Raw genomic sequence first — 18,757 nt, forward strand, 5'->3', positions numbered from 1 at the left:
CTTATAAAACAGTTTGACTGCTCTTCATCGTTTTATAAAGCAGTTTGACTGCTCTTCATCCTCTTATAAAGCAGTTTGACTGCTCTTCATCCTCATATAAACCAGTTTGACTGCGCTTCATCCTCCTATAGAACAGTTTGACTGCTCTTCATCCTCTTATAAAGCAGTTTGACTGCTCTTCATCCTCTTATAAATCAGTTTGACTGCTCTTCGTCCGATTATAAATCAGTTTGACTGCGGTTCATCCGCTTATAAAACAGTTTGACTGCTCTTCATCCTTTTATAAATCAGTTTGACTGCTCTTCGTCCGATTATAAATCAGTTTGACTGCTCTTCGTCTGCTTATAAAACAGTTTGACTGCTCTTCATCCTTTTATAAAGCAGTTTGACTGCTCTTCATCCTCTTATAAATCAGTTTGACTGCTCTTCATCCTCGTATAAATCAATTTGACTGCTCTTCATCCTCTTATAAAACCGTTTGACTGCTCTTCGTCCGATTATAAATCAGTTTGACTGCTCTTCGTCCGATTATAAATCAGTTTGACTGCTTTTCATCCTCTTATAAATCAATTTGACTGCTCTTCATCCTCTTATAAAACCGTTTGACTGCTCTTCATCCTCTTATAAATCAATTTGACTGCTCTTCATCCTCTTATAAAACCGTTTGACTGCTCTTCGTCCGATTATAAATCAGTTTGACTGCTCTTCGTCCGATTATAAATCAGTTTGACTGCTGTTCGTCCGCTTATAAAACAGTTTGACTGCTCTTCGTCCTCTTATTAAACAGTTTGACTGCTCTTCATCCTTTTATAAAGCAGTTTGACTGCTCTTCATCCTCTTATAAATCAGTTTGACTGCTCTTCATCCGATTATAATTCAGTTTGACTGCCCATCGTCCTCCTTTATAACAGTTTGACTGCTCTTCGTCCGATTATTGACTGCTGTTCATCCGATTATAAATCTGTTTGACTGCTCTTCATCCTTTTATAAATCAGTTTGACTGCTCTTCATCCTCTTATAAAACAGTTTGACTGCTCTTCGTCCTCTTATAAAACAGTTTGACTGCTCTTCATCGTTTTATAAAGCAGTTTGACTGCTCTTCATCCTCCTATAGAACAGTTTGACTGCTCTTCATCCTCTTATAAAGCAGTTTGACTGCTCTTCATCCTCTTATAAATCAGTTTGACTGCTCTTCGTCCGATAATAAATCAGGTTGACTGCTCTTCGTCCGCTTATATAACAGTTTGACTGCTCTTCATCCTTTTATAAATCAGTTTGACTGCTCTTCGTCCGATTATAAATCAGTTTTACTGCTCTTTGTCTGCTTATAAAACAGTTTGACTGCTCTTCATCCTTTTATAAAGCAGTTTGACTGCTCTTCATCCTCTTATAAATCAGTTTGACTGCTCTTCATCCTCTTATAAAACAGTTTGACTGCTCTTCAACCTCTTGTAAAACAGGTTGACTGCTCTTCATCCTCTTGTAAACCAGTCTGACTGCTCTACATCCTCGTGTAAAACAGTTTGACTGCATTCATCCTCCTATAGAACAGTTTGGCTGCTCTTCGTCCGATTATTGACTGCTCTTCATCCGATTATAAATCAGTTTGACTGCTCTTCATCCTCTTATAAAGCAGTTTGACTGCTCTTTATCCTCTTATAAATCAGTTTGACTGCTCTTCGTCCGATTATAAATCAGTTTGACTGCGGTTCATCCGCTTATGAAACAGTTTGACTGCTCTTCATCCTTTTATAAATCAGTTTGCCTGCTCTTCGTCCGATTATAAATCAGTTTGACTGCTCTTCGTCTGCTTATAAAACAGTTTGACTGCTCTTCATCCTTTTATAAAGCAGTTTGACTGCTCTTCATCCTCTTATAAATCAGTTTGACTGCTCTTCATCCTCTTATAAATCAATTTGACTGCTCTTCATCCTCTTATAAAACCGTTTGACTGCTCTTCGTCCGATTATAAATCAGTTTGACTGCTCTTCATCCGATTATAATTCAGTTTGACTGCCCATCGTCCGATTATTGACTGCTGTTCATCCGATTATAAATCTGTTTGACTGCTCTTCATCCTTTTATAAATCAGTTTGACTGCTCTTCATCCTCTTATAAAACAGTTTGACTGCTCTTCGTCCTCTTATAAAACAGTTTGACTGCTCTTCATCGTTTTATAAAGCAGTTTGACTGCTCTTCATCCTCCTATAGAACAGTTTGACTGCTCTTCATCCTCTTATAAAGCAGTTTGACTGCTCTTCATCCTCTTATAAATCAGTTTGACTGCTCTTCGTCCGATAATAAATCAGGTTGACTGCTCTTCGTCCGCTTATATAACAGTTTGACTGCTCTTCATCCTTTTATAAATCAGTTTGACTGCTCTTCGTCAGATTATAAATCAGTTTGACTGCTCTTTGTCTGCTTATAAAACAGTTTGACTGCTCTTCATCCTTTTATAAAGCAGTTTGACTGCTCTTCATCCTCTTATAAATCAGTTTGACTGCTCTTCATCCTCTTATAAAACAGTTTGACTGCTCTTCAACCTCTTGTAAAACAGGTTGACTGCTCTTCATCCTCTTGTAAACCAGTCTGACTGCTCTACATCCTCGTGTAAAACAGTTTGACTGCATTCATCCTCCTATAGAACAGTTTGGCTGCTCTTCGTCCGATTATTGACTGCTCTTCATCCGATTATAAATCAGTTTGACTGCTCTTCATCCTCTTATAAAGCAGTTTGACTGCTCTTCATCCTCTTATAAATCAGTTTGACTGCTCTTCGTCCGATTATAAATCAGTTTGACTGCGGTTCATCCGCTTATGAAACAGTTTGACTGCTCTTCATCCTTTTATAAATCAGTTTGCCTGCTCTTCGTCCGATTATAAATCAGTTTGACTGCTCTTCGTCTGCTTATAAAACAGTTTGACTGCTCTTCATCCTTTTATAAAGCAGTTTGACTGCTCTTCATCCTCTTATAAATCAGTTTGTCTGCTCTTCATCCTCTTATAAATCAATTTGACTGCTCTTCATCCTCTTATAAAACCGTTTGACTGCTCTTCGTCCGATTATAAATCAGTTTGACTGCTCTTCGTCCGATTATAAAGCAGTTTGACTGCTCTTCATCCTCTTATAAATCAGTTTGACTGCTCTTCATCCTCTTATAAAAAAGTTTGACTGCTCTTCAACCTCTTGTAAAACAGCTTGACTGCTCTTCATACTCTTATAAACCAATCTGACTGCTCTACATCCTCGTGTAAAACAGTTTGACTGCGCTTCATCCTCCTATAGAACAGTTTGGCTGCTCTTCGTCCGATTATTGACTGCTCTTCGTCCGTTTATAAATCAGTTTCACTGCTCTTCATCCTCTTATAAATCAGTTTGACTGCTCTTCATCCTCTTATAAATCAGTTTTACTGCTCTTCGTCCTCTTATAAAACAGTTTGACTGCTCTTCATCCTTTTATAAAGCAGTTTGACTGCTCTTCATCCTTTTATAAAGCAGTTTGACTGCTCTTCATCCTCTTATAAAGCAGTTTGACTGCTCTTCATCCTCTTTTAAATCAGTTTGACTGCTCTTCATCCTCTTATAAAACAGTTTGTCTGCTCTTCGTCCTCTTATAAAACAGTTTGACTGCTCTTCATCGTTTTATAAAGCAGGTTGACAGCCCTCATCCTCTTATAAAGCAGTTTGACTGCTCTTAATCCTCTTATAAAACAGTTTGACTGCTCTTCGTCCTCTTATAAAACAGTTTGACTGCTCTTCATCGTTTTATAAATCAGTTTGACTGCTCTTCATCCTCTTATAAAGCAGTTTGACTGCTCTTCATCCTCATATAAACCAGTTTGACTGCGCTTCATCCTCCTATAGAACAGTTTGACTGCTCTTCATCCTCTTATAAAGCAGTTTGACTGCTCTTCATCCTCTTATAATTCAGTTTGACTGCTCTTCGTCCGATTATAAATCAGTTTGACTGCGGTTCATCCGCTTATAAAACAGTTTGACTGCTCTTCATCCTTTTATAAATCAGTTTGACTGCTCTTCGTCCGATTATAAATCAGTTTGACTGCTCTTCGTCTGCTTATAAAACAGTTTGACTGCTCTTCATCCTTTTATAAAGCAGTTTGACTGCTCTTCATCCTCTTATAAATCAGTTTGACTGCTCTTCATCCTCTTATAAATCAATTTGACTGCTCTTCATCCTCTTATAAAACCGTTTGACTGCTCTTCGTCCGATTATAAATCAGTTTGACTGCTCTTCGTCCGATTATAAATCAGTTTGACTGCTTTTCATCCTCTTATAAATCAATTTGACTGCTCTTCATCCTCTTATAAAACCGTTTGACTGCTCTTCATCCTCTTATAAATCAATTTGACTGCTCTTCATCCTCTTATAAAACCGTTTGACTGCTCTTCGTCCGATTATAAATCAGTTTGACTGCTCTTCGTCCGATTATAAATCAGTTTGACTGCTGTTCGTCCGCTTATAAAACAGTTTGACTGCTCTTCGTCCTCTTATTAAACAGTTTGACTGCTCTTCATCCTTTTATAAAGCAGTTTGACTGCTCTTCATCCTCTTATAAATCAGTTTGACTGCTCTTCATCCGATTATAATTCAGTTTGACTGCCCATCGTCCTCCTTTATAACAGTTTGACTGCTCTTCGTCCGATTATTGACTGCTGTTCATCCGATTATAAATCTGTTTGACTGCTCTTCATCCTTTTATAAATCAGTTTGACTGCTCTTCATCCTCTTATAAAACAGTTTGACTGCTCTTCGTCCTCTTATAAAACAGTTTGACTGCTCTTCATCGTTTTATAAAGCAGTTTGACTGCTCTTCATCCTCCTATAGAACAGTTTGACTGCTCTTCATCCTCTTATAAAGCAGTTTGACTGCTCTTCATCCTCTTATAAATCAGTTTGACTGCTCTTCGTCCGATAATAAATCAGGTTGACTGCTCTTCGTCCGCTTATATAACAGTTTGACTGCACTTCATCCTTTTATAAATCAGTTTGACTGCTCTTCGTCCGATTATAAATCAGTTTCACTGCTCTTTGTCTGCTTATAAAACAGTTTGACTGCTCTTCATCCTTTTATAAAGCAGTTTGACTGCTCTTCATCCTCTTATAAATCAGTTTGACTGCTCTTCATCCTCTTATAAAACAGTTTGACTGCTCTTCAACCTCTTGTAAAACAGGTTGACTGCTCTTCATCCTCTTGTAAACCAGTCTGACTGCTCTACATCCTCGTGTAAAACAGTTTGACTGCATTCATCCTCCTATAGAACAGTTTGGCTGCTCTTCGTCCGATTATTGACTGCTCTTCGTCCGTTTATAAATCAGTTTGACTGCTCTTCATCCGATTATAATTCAGTTTGACTGCTCTTCGTCCTCCTATATAACAGTTTGACTGCTCTTCGTCCGATTATTGACTGCTCTTCATCCGATTATAAATCAGTTTGACTGCTCTTCATCCTCTTATAAAGCAGTTTGACTGCTCTTCATCCTCTTATAAATCAGTTTGACTGCTCTTCGTCCGATTATAAATCAGTTTGACTGCGGTTCATCCGCTTATGAAACAGTTTGACTGCTCTTCATCCTTTTATAAATCAGTTTGCCTGCTCTTCGTCCGATTATAAATCAGTTTGACTGCTCTTCGTCTGCTTATAAAACAGTTTGACTGCTCTTCATCCTTTTATAAAGCAGTTTGACTGCTCTTCATCCTCTTATAAATCAGTTTGACTGCTCTTCATCCTCTTATAAATCAATTTGACTGCTCTTCATCCTCTTATAAAACCGTTTGACTGCTCTTCGTCCGATTATAAATCAGTTTGACTGCTCTTCGTCCGATTATAAAGCAGTTTGACTGCTCTTCATCCTCTTATAAATCAGTTTGACTGCTCTTCATCCTCTTATAAAAAAGTTTGACTGCTCTTCAACCTCTTGTAAAACAGGTTGACTGCTCTTCATACTCTTGTAAACCAATCTGACTGCTCTACATCCTCGTGTAAAACAGTTTGACTGCGCTTCATCCTCCTATAGAACAGTTTGGCTGCTCTTCGTCCGATTATTGACTGCTCTTCGTCCGTTTATAAATCAGTTTGACTGCGGTTCATCCGCTTATGAAACAGTTTGACTGCTCTTCATCCTTTTATAAATCAGTTTGCCTGCTCTTCGTCCGATTATAAATCAGTTTGACTGCTCTTCGTCTGCTTATAAAACAGTTTGACTGCTCTTCATCCTTTTATAAAGCAGTTTGACTGCTCTTCATCCTCTTATAAATCAGTTTGACTGCTCTTCATCCTCTTATAAATCAATTTGACTGCTCTTCATCCTCTTATAAAACCGTTTGACTGCTCTTCGTCCGATTATAAATCAGTTTGACTGCTCTTCGTCCGATTATAAAGCAGTTTGACTGCTCTTCATCCTCTTATAAATCAGTTTGACTGCTCTTCATCCTCTTATAAAAAAGTTTGACTGCTCTTCAACCTCTTGTAAAACAGGTTGACTGCTCTTCATACTCTTGTAAACCAATCTGACTGCTCTACATCCTCGTGTAAAACAGTTTGACTGCGCTTCATCCTCCTATAGAACAGTTTGGCTGCTCTTCGTCCGATTATTGACTGCTCTTCGTCCGTTTATAAATCAGTTTCACTGCTCTTCATCCTCTTATAAATCAGTTTGACTGCTCTTCATCCTCTTATAAATCAGTTTTACTGCTCTTCGTCCTCTTATAAAACAGTTTGACTGCTCTTCATCCTTTTATAAAGCAGTTTGACTGCTCTTCATCCTCTTATAAATCAATTTGACTGCTCTTCATCCTCTTATAAAGCAGTTTGACTGCTCTTCATCCTCTTTTAAATCAGTTTGACTGCTCTTCATCCTCTTATAAAACAGTTTGTCTCCTCTTCGTCCTCTTATAAAACAGTTTGACTGCTCTTCATCGTTTTATAAAGCAGGTTGACAGCCCTCATCCTCTTATAAAGCAGTTTGACTGCTCTTAATCCTCTTATAAAACAGTTTGACTGCTCTTCGTCCTCTTATAAAACAGTTTGACTGCTCTTCATCGTTTTATAAAGCAGTTTGACTGCTCTTCATCCTCTTATAAAGCAGTTTGACTGCTCTTCATCCTCATATAAACCAGTTTGACTGCGCTTCATCCTCCTATAGAACAGTTTGACTGCTCTTCATCCTCTTATAAAGCAGTTTGACTGCTCTTCATCCTCTTATAAATCAGTTTGACTGCTCTTCGTCCGATTATAAATCAGTTTGACTGCGGTTCATCCGCTTATAAAAAAGTTTGACTGCTCTTCATCCTTTTATAAATCAGTTTGACTGCTCTTCGTCCGATTATAAATCAGTTTGACTGCGGTTCATCCGCTTATAAAACAGTTTGACTGCTCTTCATCCTTTTATAAAGCAGTTTGACTGCTCTTCATCCTCTTATAAATCAGTTTGACTGCTCTTCATCCTCTTATAAATCAATTTGACTGCTCTTCATCCTCTTATAAAACCGTTTGACTGCTCTTCGTCCGATTATAAATCAGTTTGACTGCTCTTCGTCCGATTATAAAGCAGTTTGACTGCTCTTCATCCTCTTATAAATCAGTTTGACTGCTCTTCATCCTCTTATAAAAAAGTTTGACTGCTCTTCAACCTCTTGTAAAACAGGTTGACTGCTCTTCATACTCTTGTAAACCAATCTGACTGCTCTACATCCTCGTGTAAAACAGTTTGACTGCGCTTCATCCTCCTATAGAACAGTTTGGCTGCTCTTCGTCCGATTATTGACTGCTCTTCGTCCGTTTATAAATCAGTTTGACTGCGGTTCATCCGCTTATGAAACAGTTTGACTGCTCTTCATCCTTTTATAAATCAGTTTGCCTGCTCTTCGTCCGATTATAAATCAGTTTGACTGCTCTTCGTCTGCTTATAAAACAGTTTGACTGCTCTTCATCCTTTTATAAAGCAGTTTGACTGCTCTTCATCCTCTTATAAATCAGTTTGACTGCTCTTCATCCTCTTATAAATCAATTTGACTGCTCTTCATCCTCTTATAAAACCGTTTGACTGCTCTTCGTCCGATTATAAATCAGTTTGACTGCTCTTCGTCCGATTATAAAGCAGTTTGACTGCTCTTCATCCTCTTATAAATCAGTTTGACTGCTCTTCATCCTCTTATAAAAAAGTTTGACTGCTCTTCAACCTCTTGTAAAACAGGTTGACTGCTCTTCATACTCTTGTAAACCAATCTGACTGCTCTACATCCTCGTGTAAAACAGTTTGACTGCGCTTCATCCTCCTATAGAACAGTTTGGCTGCTCTTCGTCCGATTATTGACTGCTCTTCGTCCGTTTATAAATCAGTTTCACTGCTCTTCATCCTCTTATAAATCAGTTTGACTGCTCTTCATCCTCTTATAAATCAGTTTTACTGCTCTTCGTCCTCTTATAAAACAGTTTGACTGCTCTTCATCCTTTTATAAAGCAGTTTGACTGCTCTTCATCCTCTTATAAATCAATTTGACTGCTCTTCATCCTCTTATAAAGCAGTTTGACTGCTCTTCATCCTCTTTTAAATCAGTTTGACTGCTCTTCATCCTCTTATAAAACAGTTTGTCTCCTCTTCGTCCTCTTATAAAACAGTTTGACTGCTCTTCATCGTTTTATAAAGCAGGTTGACAGCCCTCATCCTCTTATAAAGCAGTTTGACTGCTCTTAATCCTCTTATAAAACAGTTTGACTGCTCTTCGTCCTCTTATAAAACAGTTTGACTGCTCTTCATCGTTTTATAAAGCAGTTTGACTGCTCTTCATCCTCTTATAAAGCAGTTTGACTGCTCTTCATCCTCATATAAACCAGTTTGACTGCGCTTCATCCTCCTATAGAACAGTTTGACTGCTCTTCATCCTCTTATAAAGCAGTTTGACTGCTCTTCATCCTCTTATAAATCAGTTTGACTGCTCTTCGTCCGATTATAAATCAGTTTGACTGCGGTTCATCCGCTTATAAAACAGTTTGACTGCTCTTCATCCTTTTATAAATCAGTTTGACTGCTCTTCGTCCGATTATAAATCAGTTTGACTGCTCTTCGTCTGCTTATAAAACAGTTTGACTGCTCTTCATCCTTTTATAAAGCAGTTTGACTGCTCTTCATCCTCTTATAAATCAGTTTGACTGCTCTTCATCCTCTTATAAATCAATTTGACTGCTCTTCATCCTCTTATAAAACCGTTTGACTGCTCTTCGTCCGATTATAAATCAGTTTGACTGCTCTTCGTCCGATTATAAATCAGTTTGACTGCTTTTCATCCTCTTATAAATCAATTTGACTGCTCTTCATCCTCTTATAAAACCGTTTGACTGCTCTTCATCCTCTTATAAATCAATTTGACTGCTCTTCATCCTCTTATAAAACCGTTTGACTGCTCTTCGTCCGATTATAAATCAGTTTGACTGCTCTTCGTCCGATTATAAATCAGTTTGACTGCTGTTCGTCCGCTTATAAAACAGTTTGACTGCTCTTCGTCCTCTTATTAAACAGTTTGACTGCTCTTCATCCTTTTATAAAGCAGTTTGACTGCTCTTCATCCTCTTATAAATCAGTTTGACTGCTCTTCATCCGATTATAATTCAGTTTGACTGCCCATCGTCCTCCTTTATAACAGTTTGACTGCTCTTCGTCCGATTATTGACTGCTGTTCATCCGATTATAAATCTGTTTGACTGCTCTTCATCCTCTTATAAATCAGTTTGACTGCTCTTCATCCTCTTATAAAACAGTTTGACTGCTCTTCGTCCTCTTATAAAACAGTTTGACTGCTCTTCATCGTTTTATAAAGCAGTTTGACTGCTCTTCATCCTCCTATAGAACAGTTTGACTGCTCTTCATCCTCTTATAAAGCAGTTTGACTGCTCTTCATGCTCTTATAAATCAGTTTGACTGCTCTTCGTCCGATAATAAATCAGGTTGACTGCTCTTCGTCCGCTTATATAACAGTTTGACTGCTCTTCATCCTTTTATAAATCAGTTTGACTGCTCTTCGTCCGATTATAAATCAGTTTCACTGCTCTTTGTCTGCTTATAAAACAGTTTGACTGCTCTTCATCCTTTTATAAAGCAGTTTGACTGCTCTTCATCCTCTTATAAATCAGTTTGACTGCTCTTCATCCTCTTATAAAACAGTTTGACTGCTCTTCAACCTCTTGTAAAACAGGTTGACTGCTCTTCATCCTCTTGTAAACCAGTCTGACTGCTCTACATCCTCGTGTAAAACAGTTTGACTGCATTCATCCTCCTATAGAACAGTTTGGCTGCTCTTCGTCCGATTATTGACTGCTCTTCGTCCGTTTATAAATCAGTTTGACTGCTCTTCATCCGATTATAATTCAGTTTGACTGCTCTTCGTCCTCCTATATAACAGTTTGACTGCTCTTCGTCCGATTATTGACTGCTGTTCATCCGATTATAAATCAGTTTGACTGCTCTTCATCCTCTTATAAAGCAGTTTGACTGCTCTTCATCCTCTTATAAATCAGTTTGACTGCTCTTCGTCCGATTATAAATAAGTTTGACTGCGGTTCATCCGCTTATGAAACAGTTTGACTGCTCTTCATCCTTTTATAAATCAGTTTGCCTGCTCTTCGTCCGATTATAAATCAGTTTGACTGCTCTTCGTCTGCTTATAAAACAGTTTGACTGCTCTTCATCCTTTTATAAAGCAGTTTGACTGCTCTTCATCCTCTTATAAATCAGTTTGACTGCTCTTCATCCTCTTATAAATCAATTTGACTGCTCTTCATCCTCTTATAAAACCGTTTGACTGCTCTTCGTCCGATTATAAATCAGTTTGACTGCTCTTCGTCCGATTATAAAGCAGTTTGACTGCTCTTCATCCTCTTATAAATCAGTTTGACTGCTCTTCATCCTCTTATAAAAAAGTTTGACTGCTCTTCAACCTCTTGTAAAACAGGTTGACTGCTCTTCATACTCTTGTAAACCAATCTGACTGCTCTACATCCTCGTGTAAAACAGTTTGACTGCGCTTCATCCTCCTATAGAACAGTTTGGCTGCTCTTCGTCCGATTATTGACTGCTCTTCGTCCGTTTATAAATCAGTTTCACTGCTCTTCATCCTCTTATAAATCAGTTTGACTGCTCTTCATCCTCTTATAAATCAGTTTTACTGCTCTTCGTCCTCTTATAAAACAGTTTGACTGCTCTTCATCCTTTTATAAAGCAGTTTGACTGCTCTTCATCCTCTTATAAATCAATTTGACTGCTCTTCATCCTCTTATAAAGCAGTTTGACTGCTCTTCATCCTCTTTTAAATCAGTTTGACTGCTCTTCATCCTCTTATAAAACAGTTTGTCTGCTCTTCGTCCTCTTATAAAACAGTTTGACTGCTCTTCATCGTTTTATAAAGCAGGTTGACAGCCCTCATCCTCTTATAAAGCAGTTTGACTGCTCTTAATCCTCTTATAAAACATTTTGACTGCTCTTCGTCCTCTTATAAAACAGTTTGACTGCTCTTCATCGTTTTATAAAGCAGTTTGACTGCTCTTCATCCTCTTATAAAGCAGTTTGACTGCTCTTCATCCTCATATAAACCAGTTTGACTGCGCTTCATCCTCCTATAGAACAGTTTGACTGCTCTTCATCCTCTTATAAAGCAGTTTGACTGCTCTTCATCCTCTTATAAATCAGTTTGACTGCTTTTCGTCCGATTATAAATCAGTTTGACTGCGGTTCATCCGCTTATAAAACAGTTTGACTGCTCTTCATCCTTTTATAAATCAGTTTGACTGCTCTTCGTCCGATTATAAATCAGTTTGACTGCTCTTCGTCTGCTTATAAAACAGTTTGACTGCTCTTCATCCTTTTATAAAGCAGTTTGACTGCTCTTCATCCTCTTATAAATCAGTTTGACTGCTCTTCATCGTCTTATAAATCAATTTGACTGCTCTTCATCCTCTTATAAAACCGTTTGACTGCTCTTCGTCCGATTATAAATCAGTTTGACTGCTCTTCGTCCGATTATAAATCAGTTTGACTGCTTTTCATCCTCTTATAAATCAATTTGACTGCTCTTCATCCTCTTATAAAACCGTTTGACTGCTCTTCATCCTCTTATAAATCAATTTGACTGCTCTTCATCCTCTTATAAAACCGTTTGACTGCTCTTCGTCCGATTATAAATCAGTTTGACTGCTCTTCGTCCGATTATAAATCAGTTTGACTGCTGTTCGTCCGCTTATAAAACAGTTTGACTGCTCTTCGTCCTCTTATTAAACAGTTTGACTGCTCTTCATCCTTTTATAAAGCAGTTTGACTGCTCTTCATCCTCTTATAAATCAGTTTGACTGCTCTTCATCCGATTATAATTCAGTTTGACTGCCCATCGTCCTCCTTTATAACAGTTTGACTGCTCTTCGTCCGATTATTGACTGCTGTTCATCCGATTATAAATCTGTTTGACTGCTCTTCATCCTTTTATAAATCAGTTTGACTGCTCTTCATCCTCTTATAAAACAGTTTGACTGCTCTTCGTCCTCTTATAAAACAGTTTGACTGCTCTTCATCGTTTTATAAAGCAGTTTGACTGCTCTTCATCCTCCTATAGAACAGTTTGACTGCTCTTCATCCTCTTATAAAGCAGTTTGACTGCTCTTCATCCTCTTATAAATCAGTTTGACTGCTCTTCGTCCGATAATAAATCAGGTTGACTGCTCTCCTTCCGCTTATATAACAGTTTGACTGCTCTTCATCCTTTTATAAATCAGTTTGACTGCTCTTCGTCCGATTATAAATCAGTTTGACTGCTCTTTGTCTGCTTATAAAACAGTTTGACTGCTCTTCATCCTTTTATAAAGCAGTTTGACTGCTCTTCATCCTCTTATAAATCAGTTTGACTGCTCTTCATCCTCTTATAAAACAGTTTGACTGCTCTTCAACCTCTTGTAAAACAGGTTGACTGCTCTTCATCCTCTTGTAAACCAGTCTGACTGCTCTACATCCTCGTGTAAAACAGTTTGACTGCATTCATCCTCCTATAGAACAGTTTGGCTGCTCTTCGTCCGATTATTGACTGCTCTTCGTCCGTTTATAAATCAGTTTCACTGCTCTTCATCCGATTATAATTCAGTTTGACTGCTCTTCGTCCTCCTATATAACAGTTTGACTGCTCTTCGTCCGATTATTGACTGCTGTTCATCCGATTATAAATCAGTTTGACTGCTCTTCATCCTTTTATAAAGCAGTTTGACTGCTCTTCATCCTCTTTTAAATCACTTTGACTGCTCTTCATCCTCTTATAAATCAGTTTGACTGCTCTTCGTCCTCTTATAAAACAGTTTGACTGCTCTTCATCGTTTTATAAAGCAGTTTGACTGCTCTTCATCCTCTTATAAAGCAGATTGACTGCTCTTCATCCTCATATAAACCAGTTTGACTGCGCTTCATCCTCCTATAGAACAGTTTGACTGCTCTTCATCCTCTTATAAAGCAGTTTGACTGCTCTTCATCCTCTTATAAATCAGTTTGACTGCTCTTCGTCCGATTATAAATCAGTTTGACTGTGGTTCATCCGCTTATGAAACAGTTTGACTGCTCTTCATCCTTTTATAAATCAGTTTGACTGCTCTTCGTCCGATTATAAATCAGTTTGACTGCTCTTCGTCTGCTTATAAAACAGTTTGACTGCTCTTCATCCTTTTATAAAGCAGTTTGACTGCTCTTCATCCTCTTATAAATCAGTTTGACTGCTCTTCATCCTCTTATAAATCAATTTGACTGCTCTTCATCCTCTTATAAAACCGTTTGACTGCTCTTCGTCCGATTATAAATCAGTTTGACTGCTCTTCGTCCGATTATAAAGCAGTTTGACTGCTCTTCATCCTCTTATAAATCAGTTTGACTGCTCTTCATCCTCTTATAAAAAAGTTTGACTGCTCTTCAACCTCTTGTAAAACAGGTTGACTGCTCTTCATACTCTTGTAAACCAATCTGACTGCTCTACATCCTCGTGTAAAACAGTTTGACTGCGCTTCATCCTCCTATAGAACAGTTTGGCTGCTCTTCGTCCGATTATTGACTGCTCTTCGTCCGTTTATAAATCAGTTTCACTGCTCTTCATCCTCTTATAAATCAGTTTGACTGCTCTTCATCCTCTTATAAATCAGTTTTACTGCTCTTCGTCCTCTTATAAAACAGTTTGACTGCTCTTCATCCTTTTATAAAGCAGTTTGACTGCTCTTCATCCTCTTATAAATCAATTTGAGTGCTCTTCATCCTCTTATAAAGCAGTTTGACTGCTCTTCATCCTCTTTTAAATCAGTTTGACTGCTCTTCATCCTCTTATAAAACAGTTTGACTGCTCTTCATCGCTTTATAAAGCAGGTTGGCAGCTCTTCATCCTCTTATAAAGCAGTTTGACTGCTCTTCATCCTCTTATAAAACAGTTTGACTGCTCTTCGTCCTCTTATAAAACAGTTTGACTGCTCTTCATCGTTTTATAAAGCAGTTTGACTGCTCTTCATCCTCTTATAAAGCAGTTTGACTGCTCTTCATCCTCATATAAACCAGTTTGACTGCGCTTCATCCTCCTATAGAACAGTTTGACTGCTCTTCATCCTCTTATAAAGCAGTTTGACTGCTCTTCATCCTCTTATAAATCAGTTTGACTGCTCTTCGTCCGATTATAAATCAGTTTGACTGCGGTTCATCCGCTTATAAAACAGTTTGACTGCTCTTCATCCTTTTATAAATCAGTTTGACTGCTCTTCGTCCGATTATAAATCAGTTTGACTGCTCTTCGTCTGCTTATAAAACAGTTTGACTGCTCTTCATCCTTTTATAAAGCAGTTTGACTGCTCTTCATCCTCTTATAAATCAGTTTGACTGCTCTTCATCCGATTATAATTCAGTTTGACTGCCCATCGTCCTCCTTTATAACAGTTTGACTGCTCTTCGTCCGATTATTGACTGCTGTTCATCCGATTATAAATCTGTTTGACTGCTCTTCATCCTTTTATAAATCAGTTTGACTGCTCTTCATCCTCTTATAAAACAGTTTGACTGCTCTTCGTCCTCTTATAAAACAGTTTGACTGCTCTTCATCGTTTTATAAAGCAGTTTGACTGCTCTTCATCCTCCTATAGAACAGTTTGACTGCTCTTCATCCTCTTATAAAGCAGTTTGACTGCTCTTCATCCTCTTATAAATCAGTTTGACTGCTCTTCGTCCGATAATAAATCAGGTTGACTGCTCTTCGTCCGCTTATATAACAGTTTGACTGCTCTTCATCCTTTTATAAATCAGTTTGACTGCTCTTCGTCCGATTATAAATCAGTTTGACTGCTCTTTGTCTGCTTATAAAACAGTTTGACTGCTCTTCATCCTTTTATAAAGCAGTTTGACTGCTCTTCATCCTCTTATAAATCAGTTTGACTGCTCTTCATCCTCTTATAAAACAGTTTGACTGCTCTTCAACCTCTTGTAAATCAGTTTGACTGCTTTTCGTCCGATTATAAATCAGTTTGACTGCGGTTCATCCGCTTATAAAACAGTTTGACTGCTCTTCATCCTTTTATAAATCAGTTTGACTGCTCTTCGTCCGATTATAAATCAGTTTGACTGCTCTTCGTCTGCTTATAAAACAGTTTGACTGCTCTTCATCCTTTTATAAAGCAGTTTGACTGCTCTTCATCCTCTTATAAATCAGTTTGACTGCTCTTCATCCTCTTATAAATCAATTTGACTGCTCTTCATCCTCTTATAAAACCGTTTGACTGCTCTTCGTCCGATTATAAATCAGTTTGACTGCTCTTCGTCCGATTATAAATCAGTTTGACTGCTTTTCATCCTCTTATAAATCAATTTGACTGCTCTTCATCCTCTTATAAAACCGTTTGACTGCTCTTCATCCTCTTATAAATCAATTTGACTGCTCTTCATCCTCTTATAAAACCGTTTGACTGCTCTTCGTCCGATTATAAATCAGTTTGACTGCTCTTCGTCCGATTATAAATCAGTTTGACTGCTGTTCGTCCGCTTATAAAACAGTTTGACTGCTCTTCGTCCTCTTATTAAACAGTTTGACTGCTCTTCATCCTTTTATAAAGCAGTTTGACTGCTCTTCATCCTCTTATAAATCAGTTTGACTGCTCTTCATCCGATTATAATTCAGTTTGACTGCCCATCGTCCTCCTTTATAACAGTTTGACTGCTCTTCGTCCGATTATTGACTGCTGTTCATCCGATTATAAATCTGTTTGACTGCTCTTCATCCTTTTATAAATCAGTTTGACTGCTCTTCATCCTCTTATAAAACAGTTTGACTGCTCTTCGTCCTCTTATAAAACAGTTTGACTGCTCTTCATCGTTTTATAAAGCAGTTTGACTGCTCTTCATCCTCCTATAGAACAGTTTGACTGCTCTTCATCCTCTTATAAAGCAGTTTGACTGCTCTTCATCCTTTTATAAATCAGTTTGACTGCTCTTCGTCCGATTATAAATCAGTTTGACTGCTCTTTGTCTGCTTATAAAACAGTTTGACTGCTCTTCATCCTTTTATAAAGCAGTTTGACTGCTCTTCATCCTCTTATAAATCAGTTTGACTGCTCTTCATCCTCTTATAAAACAGTTTGACTGCTCTTCAACCTCTTGTAAAACAGGTTGACTGCTCTTCATCCTCTTGTAAACCAGTCTGACTGCTCTACATCCTCGTGTAAAACAGTTTGACTGCATTCATCCTCCTATAGAACAGTTTGGCTGCTCTTCGTCCGATTATTGACTGCTCTTCGTCCGTTTATAAATCAGTTTGACTGCTCTTCATCCGATTATAATTCAGTTTGACTGCTCTTCGTCCTCCTATATAACAGTTTGACTGCTCTTCGTCCGATTATTGACTGCTGTTCATCCGATTATAAATCAGTTTGACTGCTCTTCATCCTTTTATAAAGCAGTTTGACTGCTCTTCATACTCTTTTAAATCACTTTGACTGCTAATCATCCTCTTATAAATCAGTTTGACTGCTCTTCGTCCTCTTATAAAACAGTTTGACTGCTCTTCATCGTTTTATAAAGCAGTTTGACTGCTCTTCATCCTCTTATAAAGCAGATTGACTGCTCTTCATCCTCATATAAACCAGTTTGACTGCGCTTCATCCTCCTATAGAACAGTTTGACTGCTCTTCATCCTCTTATAAAGCAGTTTGACTGCTCTTCATCCTCTTATAAATCAGTTTGACTGCTCTTCGTCCGATTATAAATCAGTTTGACTGTGGTTCATCCGCTTATGAAACAGTTTGACTGCTCTTCATCCTTTTATAAATCAGTTTGACTGCTCTTCGTCCGATTATAAATCAGTTTGACTGCTCTTCGTCTGCTTATAAAACAGTTTGACTGCTCTTCATCCTCCTATAGAACAGTTTGACTGCTCTTCATCCTCTTATAAATCAGTTTGACTGCTCTTCATCCTCTTATAAATCAATTTGACTGCTCTTCATCCTCTTATAAAACCGTTTGACTGCTCTTCGTCCGATTATAAATCAGTTTGACTGCTCTTCGTCCGATTATAAAGCAGTTTGACTGCTCTTCATCCTCTTATAAATCAGTTTGACTGCTCTTCATCCTCTTATAAAAAAGTTTGACTGCTCTTCAACCTCTTGTAAAACAGGTTGACTGCTCTTCATACTCTTGTAAACCAATCTGACTGCTCTACATCCTCGTGTAAAACAGTTTGACTGCGCTTCATCCTCCTATAGAACAGTTTGGCTGCTCTTCGTCCGATTATTGACTGCTCTTCGTCCGTTTATAAATCAGTTTCACTGCTCTTCATCCTCTTATAAATCAGTTTGACTGCTCTTCATCCTCTTATAAATCAGTTTTACTGCTCTTCGTCCTCTTATAAAACAGTTTGACTGCTCTTCATCCTTTTATAAAGCAGTTTGACTGCTCTTCATCCTCTTATAAATCAATTTGACTGCTCTTCATCCTCTTATAAAGCAGTTTGACTGCTCTTCATCCTCTTTTAAATCAGTTTGACTGCTCTTCATCCTCTTATAAAACAGTTTGACTGCTCTTCATCGTTTTATAAAGCAGGTTGGCAGCTCTTCATCCTCTTATAAAGCAGTTTGACTGCTCTTCATCCTCTTATAAAACAGTTTGACTGCTCTTCGTCCTCTTATAAAACAGTTTGACTGCTCTTCATCGTTTTATAAAGCAGTTTGACTGCTCTTCATCCTCTTATAAAGCAGTTTGACTGCTCTTCATCCTCATATAAACCAGTTTGACTGCGCTTCATCCTCCTATAGAACAGTTTGACTGCTCTTCATCCTCTTATAAAGCAGTTTGACTGCTCTTCATCCTCTTATAAATCAGTTTGACTGCTCTTCGTCCGATTATAAATCAGTTTGACTGCGGTTCATCCGCTTATAAAACAGTTTGACTGCTCTTCATCCTTTTATAAATCAGTTTGACTGCTCTTCGTCCGATTATAAATCAGTTTGACTGCTCTTCGTCTGCTTATAAAACAGTTTGACTGCTCTTCATCCTTTTATAAAGCAGTTTGACTGCTCCTCATCCTCTTATAAATCAGTTTGACTGCTCTTCATCCGATTATAATTCAGTTTGACTGCCCATCGTCCTCCTTTATAACAGTTTGACTGCTCTTCGTCCGATTATTGACTGCTGTTCATCCGATTATAAATCTGTTTGACTGCTCTTCATCCTTTTATAAATCAGTTTGACTGCTCTTCATC

The sequence above is a fragment of the Lampris incognitus genome, chromosome 12 (assembly GCF_029633865.1).
Source record: "Lampris incognitus isolate fLamInc1 chromosome 12, fLamInc1.hap2, whole genome shotgun sequence".
In the NCBI taxonomy this organism is placed as follows: domain Eukaryota; kingdom Metazoa; phylum Chordata; class Actinopteri; order Lampriformes; family Lampridae; genus Lampris; species Lampris incognitus.